Below are 11593 nucleotides of genomic sequence, written 5' to 3'. Positions count from 1 at the left end.
ATTATAAAATATTTATTTTGATATTTAAGAATCATAACAAGTTTGTAAAAGCGTCAAACTAGTTGGAGTTTTACAATTTTGAAACAAATTCTTAAGTTGCAAATTCTCATTAGTAAGTGGCTCAACAATATTTCACATAGCCAAAGTATCCGCAGAATCACCAAATAAGATATCTCTTCAAGTCGCAATAAAACAATAGGCATTATTTTCTTATAAAAATAATTATTTTAATACTTCTTAAATAATAATTTCAATATGAAATGCAAAATATTTAATGTTTTTACTTTATTGCAACTTTTATCTATATAAAAATTGGTCGTTATACAGATTTACATAATAAACCAAATCAAACTTATCACACAAAGAGGTTGGCCTATTGGTGAAGACCTGGGACTTGAGAGTTTGCTCCTCTTAATGTTTCAAGTTCAACACCTGGTAGTGTCAACTTTTTGTTATTTATCTCCTTTGTTATTTTTTACTTTTGTTTAAGGTCCCAATAAAATCTACTATTTATTTATCATCTTATCATTTAAATATTGTTCGTAAATGTCTTTTAAAATTGCATTTAAATGCTCTATTTTTATTCTTGTAACAATCATTTAAGTATTATTAATAAATACTCTAATTCTATAAGACAGGAGTGCAGAAGTAATTTACTTCGACGATGAGTATAATATATTTCACAAAATATATTCAAATGTTTGCAATTTGTCATAGCTCGACTTAGTATTATCTTAATTAAATAAAAAAAAAAGTAGAAATTTCTCATAATTTTAATTCTTGATGTACACTATGATAGACAACATTTGAAATTTGTTAGAAATACTGAAATGCAATATAAGGAAGTTAGTAAGAAGTTCGTTATGATGATTTTATAATTAATTTTTTTGATACTCATGATTTTTGACTAAAAGTTATTATGCATTTATCATTGTTGTTTTATAATATTCCTACATGAACTTACTAGATAGATCACAGGATCAGATAATGTAATATTCACTTAACTAGTTGTTATGTTTTGGTGCAATGCTCCACTCTACGTGTATACTTCTTGTGTTTCTCCTTCTTTTGGTGAAAGATGTGTTTTGCAAAACACAATTTAATTCTAAAGTTTGATGGGAAAAAGAGTGAAATGATTGTGTGTTTATACCTGGGAGACAATTATCTTATTTATAGAGTGGCTAAAATTAATATGTTCCATGCAATTGATATTTCCTCTCTGGTGATCTCTTGAATATCAAGTGAAAAATATGTGTTGATTTTTTTATTAAAACCCATTTTGAGATAGGTTTTATTAACTATTTAGTTTTAATAAAATCCATAGATATCAAAATAGTGTGAACACGTCGTTGCTCAAAGAAGTGCGGAAAATAAAATTTTGGTTTTCAGGGATGACCTCAGATTCAACTTATCGCGGTGTGCCATGTTCATAAACTGAGGTAGACATGTCAAATTTCGTGGCATTGGTGTTTGAAATTCTTCATGTTTTGTACTTTGAGTTGTAGATTTTCTTAGTAAACGATCCATAATATATTTGAGTTGGGATACTTAGGATCATACATTTAAACAAGTACCCAAACCCTTTTGATGTTTAATAAGTATTCGGTTTAAAAAGTATTTAAAAAATTAAAAAATTGAATGTTTTACTAGATGGAATTTATCTAAGTAGATCTGTTGTACTAATGTTGTACATGTGCTTCATAGAATTGCATATATGGCATGAGGTTGAAGTCTAATATTTGGATTACATTAACGCATTATCATTTTGACGCGCTTATGATCTTGGTTGTGACTCATTTGTGGTATGTACCGTTAGGCTAACATGTTGATGAGAATGCTAGTTTATGAGACGCTATCACGCTCTTATGATCTATTGATCTTGGTTAATGTTGTTTCATGTGAATCATTGAATATGGATCATTCGTAGTTGTTGATGAAATGTTTCCATCACATATTTTACTCTCTTTGTCTTCCATTTCAAGTAATAAATGGTCACACACAACTCTTTCTAATTTTGAAGTATTCCATAATCTATTCTTTCCTTTTATCAAGAACGTTGATTCTCCCATTATTCTATATTTGTAGGTCGTACAAAAAAATACCTCTTTTTGGGAATATTAATTAAGACATTTATTTGTTGAAAATTAAATTTGATGTCACAAATGGTATCTACTTTTCTCTTGGTCGGGGACACATAATAATTTTAGTATCTTTTATATCTATAAATAAATATTATAAAATATTTATTTTGATATTTAAGAATCATAACAAGTTTGTAAAAGCGTCAAACTAGTTGGAGTTTTACAATTTTGAAACAAATTCTTAAGTTGCAAATTCTCATTAGTAAGTGGCTCAACAATATTTCACATAGCCAAAGTATCCGCAGAATCACCAAATAAGATATCTCTTCAAGTCGCAATAAAACAATAGGCATTATTTTCTTATAAAAATAATTATTTTAATACTTCTTAAATAATAATTTCAATATGAAATGCAAAATATTTAAATGTTTTTACTTTATTGCAACTTTTATCTATATAAAAATTGGTCGTTATACAGATTTACATAATAAACCAAATCAAACTTATCACACAAAGAGGTTGGCCTATTGGTGAAGACCTGGGACTTGAGAGTTTGCTCCTCTTAATGTTTCAAGTTCAACACCTGGTAGTGTCAACTTTTTGTTATTTATCTCCTTTGTTATTTTTTACTTTTGTTTAAGGTCCCAATAAAATCTACTATTTATTTATCAGCTTATCATTTAAATATTGTTCGTAAATGTCTTTTAAAATTGCATTTAAATGCTCTATTTTTATTCTTGTAACAATCATTTAAGTATTATTAATAAATACTCTAATTCTATAAGACAGGAGTGCAGAAGTAATTTACTTCGACGATGAGTATAATATATTTCACAAAATATATTCAAATGTTTGCAATTTGTCATAGCTCGACTTAGTATTATCTTAATTAAATAAAACAAAAAGTAGAAATTTCTCATAATTTTAATTCTTGATGTACACTATGATAGACAACATTTGAAATTTGTTAGAAATACTGAAATGCAATATAAGGAAGTTAGTAAGAAGTTCGTTATGATGATTTTATAATTAATTTTTTTGATACTCATGATTTTTGACTAAAAGTTATTATGCATTTATCATTGTTGTTTTATAATATTCCTACATGAACTTACTAGATAGATCACAGGATCAGATAATGTAATATTCACTTAACTAGTTGTTATGTTTTGGTGCAATGCTCCACTCTACGTGTATACTTCTTGTGTTTCTCCTTCTTTTGGTGAAAGATGTGTTTTGCAAAACACAATTTAATTCTAAAGTTTGATGGGAAAAAAGAGTGAAATGATTGTGTGTTTATACCTGGGAGACAATTATCTTATTTATAGAGTGGCTAAAATTTAATATGTTCCATGCAATTGATATTTCCTCTCTGGTGATCTCTTGAATATCAAGTGAAAAATTATGTGTTGATTTTTTTATTAAACCCATTTTGAGATAGGTTTTATTAACTATTTAGTTTTAATAAAATCCATAGATATCAAAATAGTGTGAACACGTCGTTGCTCAAAGAAGTGCGGAAAATAAAATTTTTGGTTTTCAGGGATGACCTCAGATTCAACTTATCGCGGTGTGCCATGTTCATAAACTGAGGTAGACATGTCAAATTTCGTGGCATTGGTGTTTGAAATTCTTCATGTTTTGTACTTTGAGTTGTAGATTTTCTTAGTAAACGATCCATAATATATTTGAGTTGGGATACTTAGGATCATACATTTAAACAAGTACCCAAACCCTTTTGATGTTTAATAAGTATTCGGTTTAAAAAGTATTTAAAAAATTAAAAAATTGAATGTTTTACTAGATGGAATTTATCTAAGTAGATCTGTTGTACTAATGTTGTACATGTGCTTCATAGAATTGCATATATGGCATGAGGTTGAAGTCTAATATTTGGATTACATTAACGCATTATCATTTTGACGCGCTTATGATCTTGGTTGTGACTCATTTGTGGTATGTACCGTTAGGCTAACATGTTGATGAGAATGCTAGTTTATGAGACGCTATCACGCTCTTATGATCTATTGATCTTGGTTAATGTTGTTTCATGTGAATCATTGAATATGGATCATTCGTAGTTGTTGATGAAATGTTTCCATCACATATTTTACTCTCTTTGTCTTCCATTTCAAGTAATAAATGGTCACGCACAACTCTTTCTAATTTTGAAGTATTCCATAATCTATTCTTTCCTTTTATCAAGAACGTTGATTCTCCCATTATTCTATATTTGTAGGTCGTACAAAAAAATACCTCTTTTTGGGAATATTAATTAAGACATTTATTTGTTGAAAATTAAATTTGATGTCACAAATGGTATCTACTTTTCTCTTGGTCGGGGACACATAATAATTTTAGTATCTTTTATATCTATAAATAAATATTATAAAATATTTATTTTGATATTTAAGAATCATAACAAGTTTGTAAAAGCGTCAAACTAGTTGGAGTTTTACAATTTTGAAACAAATTCTTAAGTTGCAAATTCTCATTAGTAAGTGGCTCAACAATATTTCACATAGCCAAAGTATCCGCAGAATCACCAAATAAGATATCTCTTCAAGTCGCAATAAAACAATAGGCATTATTTTCTTATAAAAATAATTATTTTAATACTTCTTAAATAATAATTTCAATATGAAATGCAAAATATTTAAATGTTTTTACTTTATTGCAACTTTTATCTATATAAAAATTGGTCGTTATACAGATTTACATAATAAACCAAATCAAACTTATCACACAAAGAGGTTGGCCTATTGGTGAAGACCTGGGACTTGAGAGTTTGCTCCTCTTAATGTTTCAAGTTCAACACCTGGTAGTGTCAACTTTTTGTTATTTATCTCCTTTGTTATTTTTTACTTTTGTTTAAGGTCCCAATAAAATCTACTATTTATTTATCAGCTTATCATTTAAATATTGTTCGTAAATGTCTTTTAAAATTGCATTTAAATGCTCTATTTTTATTCTTGTAACAATCATTTAAGTATTATTAATAAATACTCTAATTCTATAAGACAGGAGTGCAGAAGTAATTTACTTCGACGATGAGTATAATATATTTCACAAAATATATTCAAATGTTTGCAATTTGTCATAGCTCGACTTAGTATTATCTTAATTAAATAAAACAAAAAGTAGAAATTTCTCATAATTTTAATTCTTGATGTACACTATGATAGACAACATTTGAAATTTGTTAGAAATACTGAAATGCAATATAAGGAAGTTAGTAAGAAGTTCGTTATGATGATTTTATAATTAATTTTTTGATACTCATGATTTTTGACTAAAAGTTATTATGCATTTATCATTGTTGTTTTATAATATTCCTACATGAACTTACTAGATAGATCACAGGATCAGATAATGTAATATTCACTTAACTAGTTGTTATGTTTTGGTGCAATGCTCCACTCTACGTGTATACTTCTTGTGTTTCTCCTTCTTTTGGTGAAAGATGTGTTTTTGCAAAACACAATTTAATTCTAAAGTTTGATGGGAAAAAAGAGTGAAATGATTGTGTGTTTATACCTGGGAGACAATTATCTTATTTATAGAGTGGCTAAAATTTAATATGTTCCATGCAATTGATATTTCCTCTCTGGTGATCTCTTGAATATCAAGTGAAAAATTATGTGTTGATTTTTTTATTAAAACCCATTTTGAGATAGGTTTTATTAACTATTTAGTTTTAATAAAATCCATAGATATCAAAATAGTGTGAACACGTCGTTGCTCAAAGAAGTGCGGAAAATAAAATTTTTGGTTTTCAGGGATGACCTCAGATTCAACTTATCGCGGTGTGCCATGTTCATAAACTGAGGTAGACATGTCAAATTTCGTGGCATTGGTGTTTGAAATTCTTCATGTTTTGTACTTTGAGTTGTAGATTTTCTTAGTAAACGATCCATAATATATTTGAGTTGGGATACTTAGGATCATACATTTAAACAAGTACCCAAACCCTTTTGATGTTTAATAAGTATTCGGTTTAAAAAGTATTTAAAAAATTAAAAAATTGAATGTTTTACTAGATGGAATTTATCTAAGTAGATCTGTTGTACTAATGTTGTACATGTGCTTCATAGAATTGCATATATGGCATGAGGTTGAAGTCTAATATTTGGATTACATTAACGCATTATCATTTTGACGCGCTTATGATCTTGGTTGTGACTCATTTGTGGTATGTACCGTTAGGCTAACATGTTGATGAGAATGCTAGTTTATGAGACGCTATCACGCTCTTATGATCTATTGATCTTGGTTAATGTTGTTTCATGTGAATCATTGAATATGGATCATTCGTAGTTGTTGATGAAATGTTTCCATCACATATTTTACTCTCTTTGTCTTCCATTTCAAGTAATAAATGGTCACGCACAACTCTTTCTAATTTTGAAGTATTCCATAATCTATTCTTTCCTTTTATCAAGAACGTTGATTCTCCCATTATTCTATATTTGTAGGTCGTACAAAAAAATACCTCTTTTTGGGAATATTAATTAAGACATTTATTTGTTGAAAATTAAATTTGATGTCACAAATGGTATCTACTTTTCTCTTGGTCGGGGACACATAATAATTTTAGTATCTTTTATATCTATAAATAAATATTATAAAATATTTATTTTGATATTTAAGAATCATAACAAGTTTGTAAAAGCGTCAAACTAGTTGGAGTTTTACAATTTTGAAACAAATTCTTAAGTTGCAAATTCTCATTAGTAAGTGGCTCAACAATATTTCACATAGCCAAAGTATCCGCAGAATCACCAAATAAGATATCTCTTCAAGTCGCAATAAAACAATAGGCATTATTTTCTTATAAAAATAATTATTTTAATACTTCTTAAATAATAATTTCAATATGAAATGCAAAATATTTAAATGTTTTTACTTTATTGCAACTTTTATCTATATAAAAATTGGTCGTTATACAGATTTACATAATAAACCAAATCAAACTTATCACACAAAGAGGTTGGCCTATTGGTGAAGACCTGGGACTTGAGAGTTTGCTCCTCTTAATGTTTCAAGTTCAACACCTGGTAGTGTCAACTTTTTGTTATTTATCTCCTTTGTTATTTTTTACTTTTGTTTAAGGTCCCAATAAAATCTACTATTTATTTATCAGCTTATCATTTAAATATTGTTCGTAAATGTCTTTTAAAATTGCATTTAAATGCTCTATTTTTATTCTTGTAACAATCATTTAAGTATTATTAATAAATACTCTAATTCTATAAGACAGGAGTGCAGAAGTAATTTACTTCGACGATGAGTATATATATTTCACAAAATATATTCAAATGTTTGCAATTTGTCATAGCTCGACTTAGTATTATCTTAATTAAATAAAACAAAAAGTAGAAATTTCTCATAATTTTAATTCTTGATGTACACTATGATAGACAACATTTGAAATTTGTTAGAAATACTGAAATGCAATATAAGGAAGTTAGTAAGAAGTTCGTTATGATGATTTTATAATTAATTTTTTTGATACTCATGATTTTGACTAAAAGTTATTATGCATTTATCATTGTTGTTTTATAATATTCCTACATGAACTTACTAGATAGATCACAGGATCAGATAATGTAATATTCACTTAACTAGTTGTTATGTTTTGGTGCAATGCTCCACTCTACGTGTATACTTCTTGTGTTTCTCCTTCTTTTGGTGAAAGATGTGTTTTTGCAAAACACAATTTAATTCTAAAGTTTGATGGGAAAAAAGAGTGAAATGATTGTGTGTTTATACCTGGGAGACAATTATCTTATTTATAGAGTGGCTAAAATTTAATATGTTCCATGCAATTGATATTTCCTCTCTGGTGATCTCTTGAATATCAAGTGAAAAATTATGTGTTGATTTTTTTATTAAAACCCATTTTGAGATAGGTTTTATTAACTATTTAGTTTTAATAAAATCCATAGATATCAAAATAGTGTGAACACGTCGTTGCTCAAAGAAGTGCGGAAAATAAAATTTTGGTTTTCAGGGATGACCTCAGATTCAACTTATCGCGGTGTGCCATGTTCATAAACTGAGGTAGACATGTCAAATTTCGTGGCATTGGTGTTTGAAATTCTTCATGTTTTGTACTTTGAGTTGTAGATTTTCTTAGTAAACGATCCATAATATATTTGAGTTGGGATACTTAGGATCATACATTTAAACAAGTACCCAAACCCTTTTGATGTTTAATAAGTATTCGGTTTAAAAAGTATTTAAAAAATTAAAAATTGAATGTTTTACTAGATGGAATTTATCTAAGTAGATCTGTTGTACTAATGTTGTACATGTGCTTCATAGAATTGCATATATGGCATGAGGTTGAAGTCTAATATTTGGATTACATTAACGCATTATCATTTTGACGCGCTTATGATCTTGGTTGTGACTCATTTGTGGTATGTACCGTTAGGCTAACATGTTGATGAGAATGCTAGTTTATGAGACGCTATCACGCTCTTATGATCTATTGATCTTGGTTAATGTTGTTTCATGTGAATCATTGAATATGGATCATTCGTAGTTGTTGATGAAATGTTTCCATCACATATTTTACTCTCTTTGTCTTCCATTTCAAGTAATAAATGGTCACGCACAACTCTTTCTAATTTTGAAGTATTCCATAATCTATTCTTTCCTTTTATCAAGAACGTTGATTCTCCCATTATTCTATATTTGTAGGTCGTACAAAAAAATACCTCTTTTTGGAATATTAATTAAGACATTTATTTGTTGAAAATTAAATTTGATGTCACAAATGGTATCTACTTTTCTCTTGGTCGGGGACACATAATAATTTTAGTATCTTTTATATCTATAAATAAATATTATAAAATATTTATTTTGATATTTAAGAATCATAACAAGTTTGTAAAAGCGTCAAACTAGTTGGAGTTTTACAATTTTGAAACAAATTCTTAAGTTGCAAATTCTCATTAGTAAGTGGCTCAACAATATTTCACATAGCCAAAGTATCCGCAGAATCACCAAATAAGATATCTCTTCAAGTCGCAATAAAACAATAGGCATTATTTTCTTATAAAAATAATTATTTTAATACTTCTTAAATAATAATTTCAATATGAAATGCAAAATATTTAAATGTTTTTACTTTATTGCAACTTTTATCTATATAAAAATTGGTCGTTATACAGATTTACATAATAAACCAAATCAAACTTATCACACAAAGAGGTTGGCCTATTGGTGAAGACCTGGGACTTGAGAGTTTGCTCCTCTTAATGTTTCAAGTTCAACACCTGGTAGTGTCAACTTTTTGTTATTTATCTCCTTTGTTATTTTTTACTTTTGTTTAAGGTCCCAATAAAATCTACTATTTATTTATCAGCTTATCATTTAAATATTGTTCGTAAATGTCTTTTAAAATTGCATTTAAATGCTCTATTTTTATTCTTGTAACAATCATTTAAGTATTATTAATAAATACTCTAATTCTATAAGACAGGAGTGCAGAAGTAATTTACTTCGACGATGAGTATAATATATTTCACAAAATATATTCAAATGTTTGCAATTTGTCATAGCTCGACTTAGTATTATCTTAATTAAATAAAACAAAAAGTAGAAATTTCTCATAATTTTAATTCTTGATGTACACTATGATAGACAACATTTGAAATTTGTTAGAAATACTGAAATGCAATATAAGGAAGTTAGTAAGAAGTTCGTTATGATGATTTTATAATTAATTTTTTTGATACTCATGATTTTTGACTAAAAGTTATTATGCATTTATCATTGTTGTTTTATAATATTCCTACATGAACTTACTAGATAGATCACAGGATCAGATAATGTAATATTCACTTAACTAGTTGTTATGTTTTGGTGCAATGCTCCACTCTACGTGTATACTTCTTGTGTTTCTCCTTCTTTTGGTGAAAGATGTGTTTTTGCAAAACACAATTTAATTCTAAAGTTTGATGGGAAAAAAGAGTGAAATGATTGTGTGTTTATACCTGGGAGACAATTATCTTATTTATAGAGTGGCTAAAATTTAATATGTTCCATGCAATTGATATTTCCTCTCTGGTGATCTCTTGAATATCAAGTGAAAAATTATGTGTTGATTTTTTTATTAAAACCCATTTTGAGATAGGTTTTATTAACTATTTAGTTTTATAAAATCCATAGATATCAAAATAGTGTGAACACGTCGTTGCTCAAAGAAGTGCGGAAAATAAAATTTTTGGTTTTCAGGGATGACCTCAGATTCAACTTATCGCGGTGTGCCATGTTCATAAACTGAGGTAGACATGTCAAATTTCGTGGCATTGGTGTTTGAAATTCTTCATGTTTTGTACTTTGAGTTGTAGATTTTCTTAGTAAACGATCCATAATATATTTGAGTTGGGATACTTAGGATCATACATTTAAACAAGTACCCAAACCCTTTTGATGTTTAATAAGTATTCGGTTTAAAAAGTATTTAAAAAATTAAAAAATTGAATGTTTTACTAGATGGAATTTATCTAACTAGATGTGTTGTACTAATGTTGTACATGTGCTTCATAGAATTGCATATATGGCATGAGGTTGAAGTCTAATATTTGGATTACATTAACGCATTATCATTTTGACGCGCTTATGATCTTGGTTGTGACTCATTTGTGGTATGTACCGTTAGGCTAACATGTTGATGAGGATGCTAGTTTATGAGACGCTATCACGCTCTTATGATCTATTGATCTTGGTTAATGTTGTTTCATGTGAATCATTGAATATGGATCATTCGTAGTTGTTGATGAAATGTTTCCATCACATATTTTACTCTCTTTGTCTTCCATTTCAAGTAATAAATGGTCACGCACAACTCTTTCTAATTTTGAAGTATTCCATAATCTATTCTTTCCTTTTATCAAGAACGTTGATTCTCCCATTATTCTATATTTGTAGGTCGTACAAAAAAATACCTCTTTTTGGGAATATTAATTAAGACATTTATTTGTTGAAAATTAAATTTGATGTCACAAATGGTATCTACTTTTCTCTTGGTCGGGGAACACATAATGTTTAGTATCTTTATATCTATAAATAAATATTATAAAATATTTATTTTGATATTTAAGAATCATAACAAGTTTGTAAAAGCGTCAAACTAGTTGGAGTTTTACAATTTTGAAACAAATTCTTAAGTTGCAAATTCTCATTAGTAAGTGGCTCAACAATATTTCACATAGCCAAAGTATCCGCAGAATCACCAAATAAGATATCTCTTCAAGTCGCAATAAAACAATAGGCATTATTTTCTTATAAAAATAATTATTTTAATACTTCTTAAATAATAATTTCAATATGAAATGCAAAATATTTAAATGTTTTTACTTTATTGCAACTTTTATCTATATAAAATTGGTCGTTATACAGATTTACATAATAAACCAAATCAAACTTATCACACAAAGAGGTTGGCCTATTGGTGAAGACCTGGGACTTGAGAGTTTGCTCCTCTTAATGTTTCAAGT

This window comes from Lathyrus oleraceus, chromosome 2 (assembly GCF_024323335.1).
Source record: "Lathyrus oleraceus cultivar Zhongwan6 chromosome 2, CAAS_Psat_ZW6_1.0, whole genome shotgun sequence".
Lineage (NCBI taxonomy): Eukaryota > Viridiplantae > Streptophyta > Magnoliopsida > Fabales > Fabaceae > Lathyrus > Lathyrus oleraceus.
The sequence above is the reverse complement of the archived record's forward strand: the minus strand, read 5'-3'. Positions refer to the sequence as shown.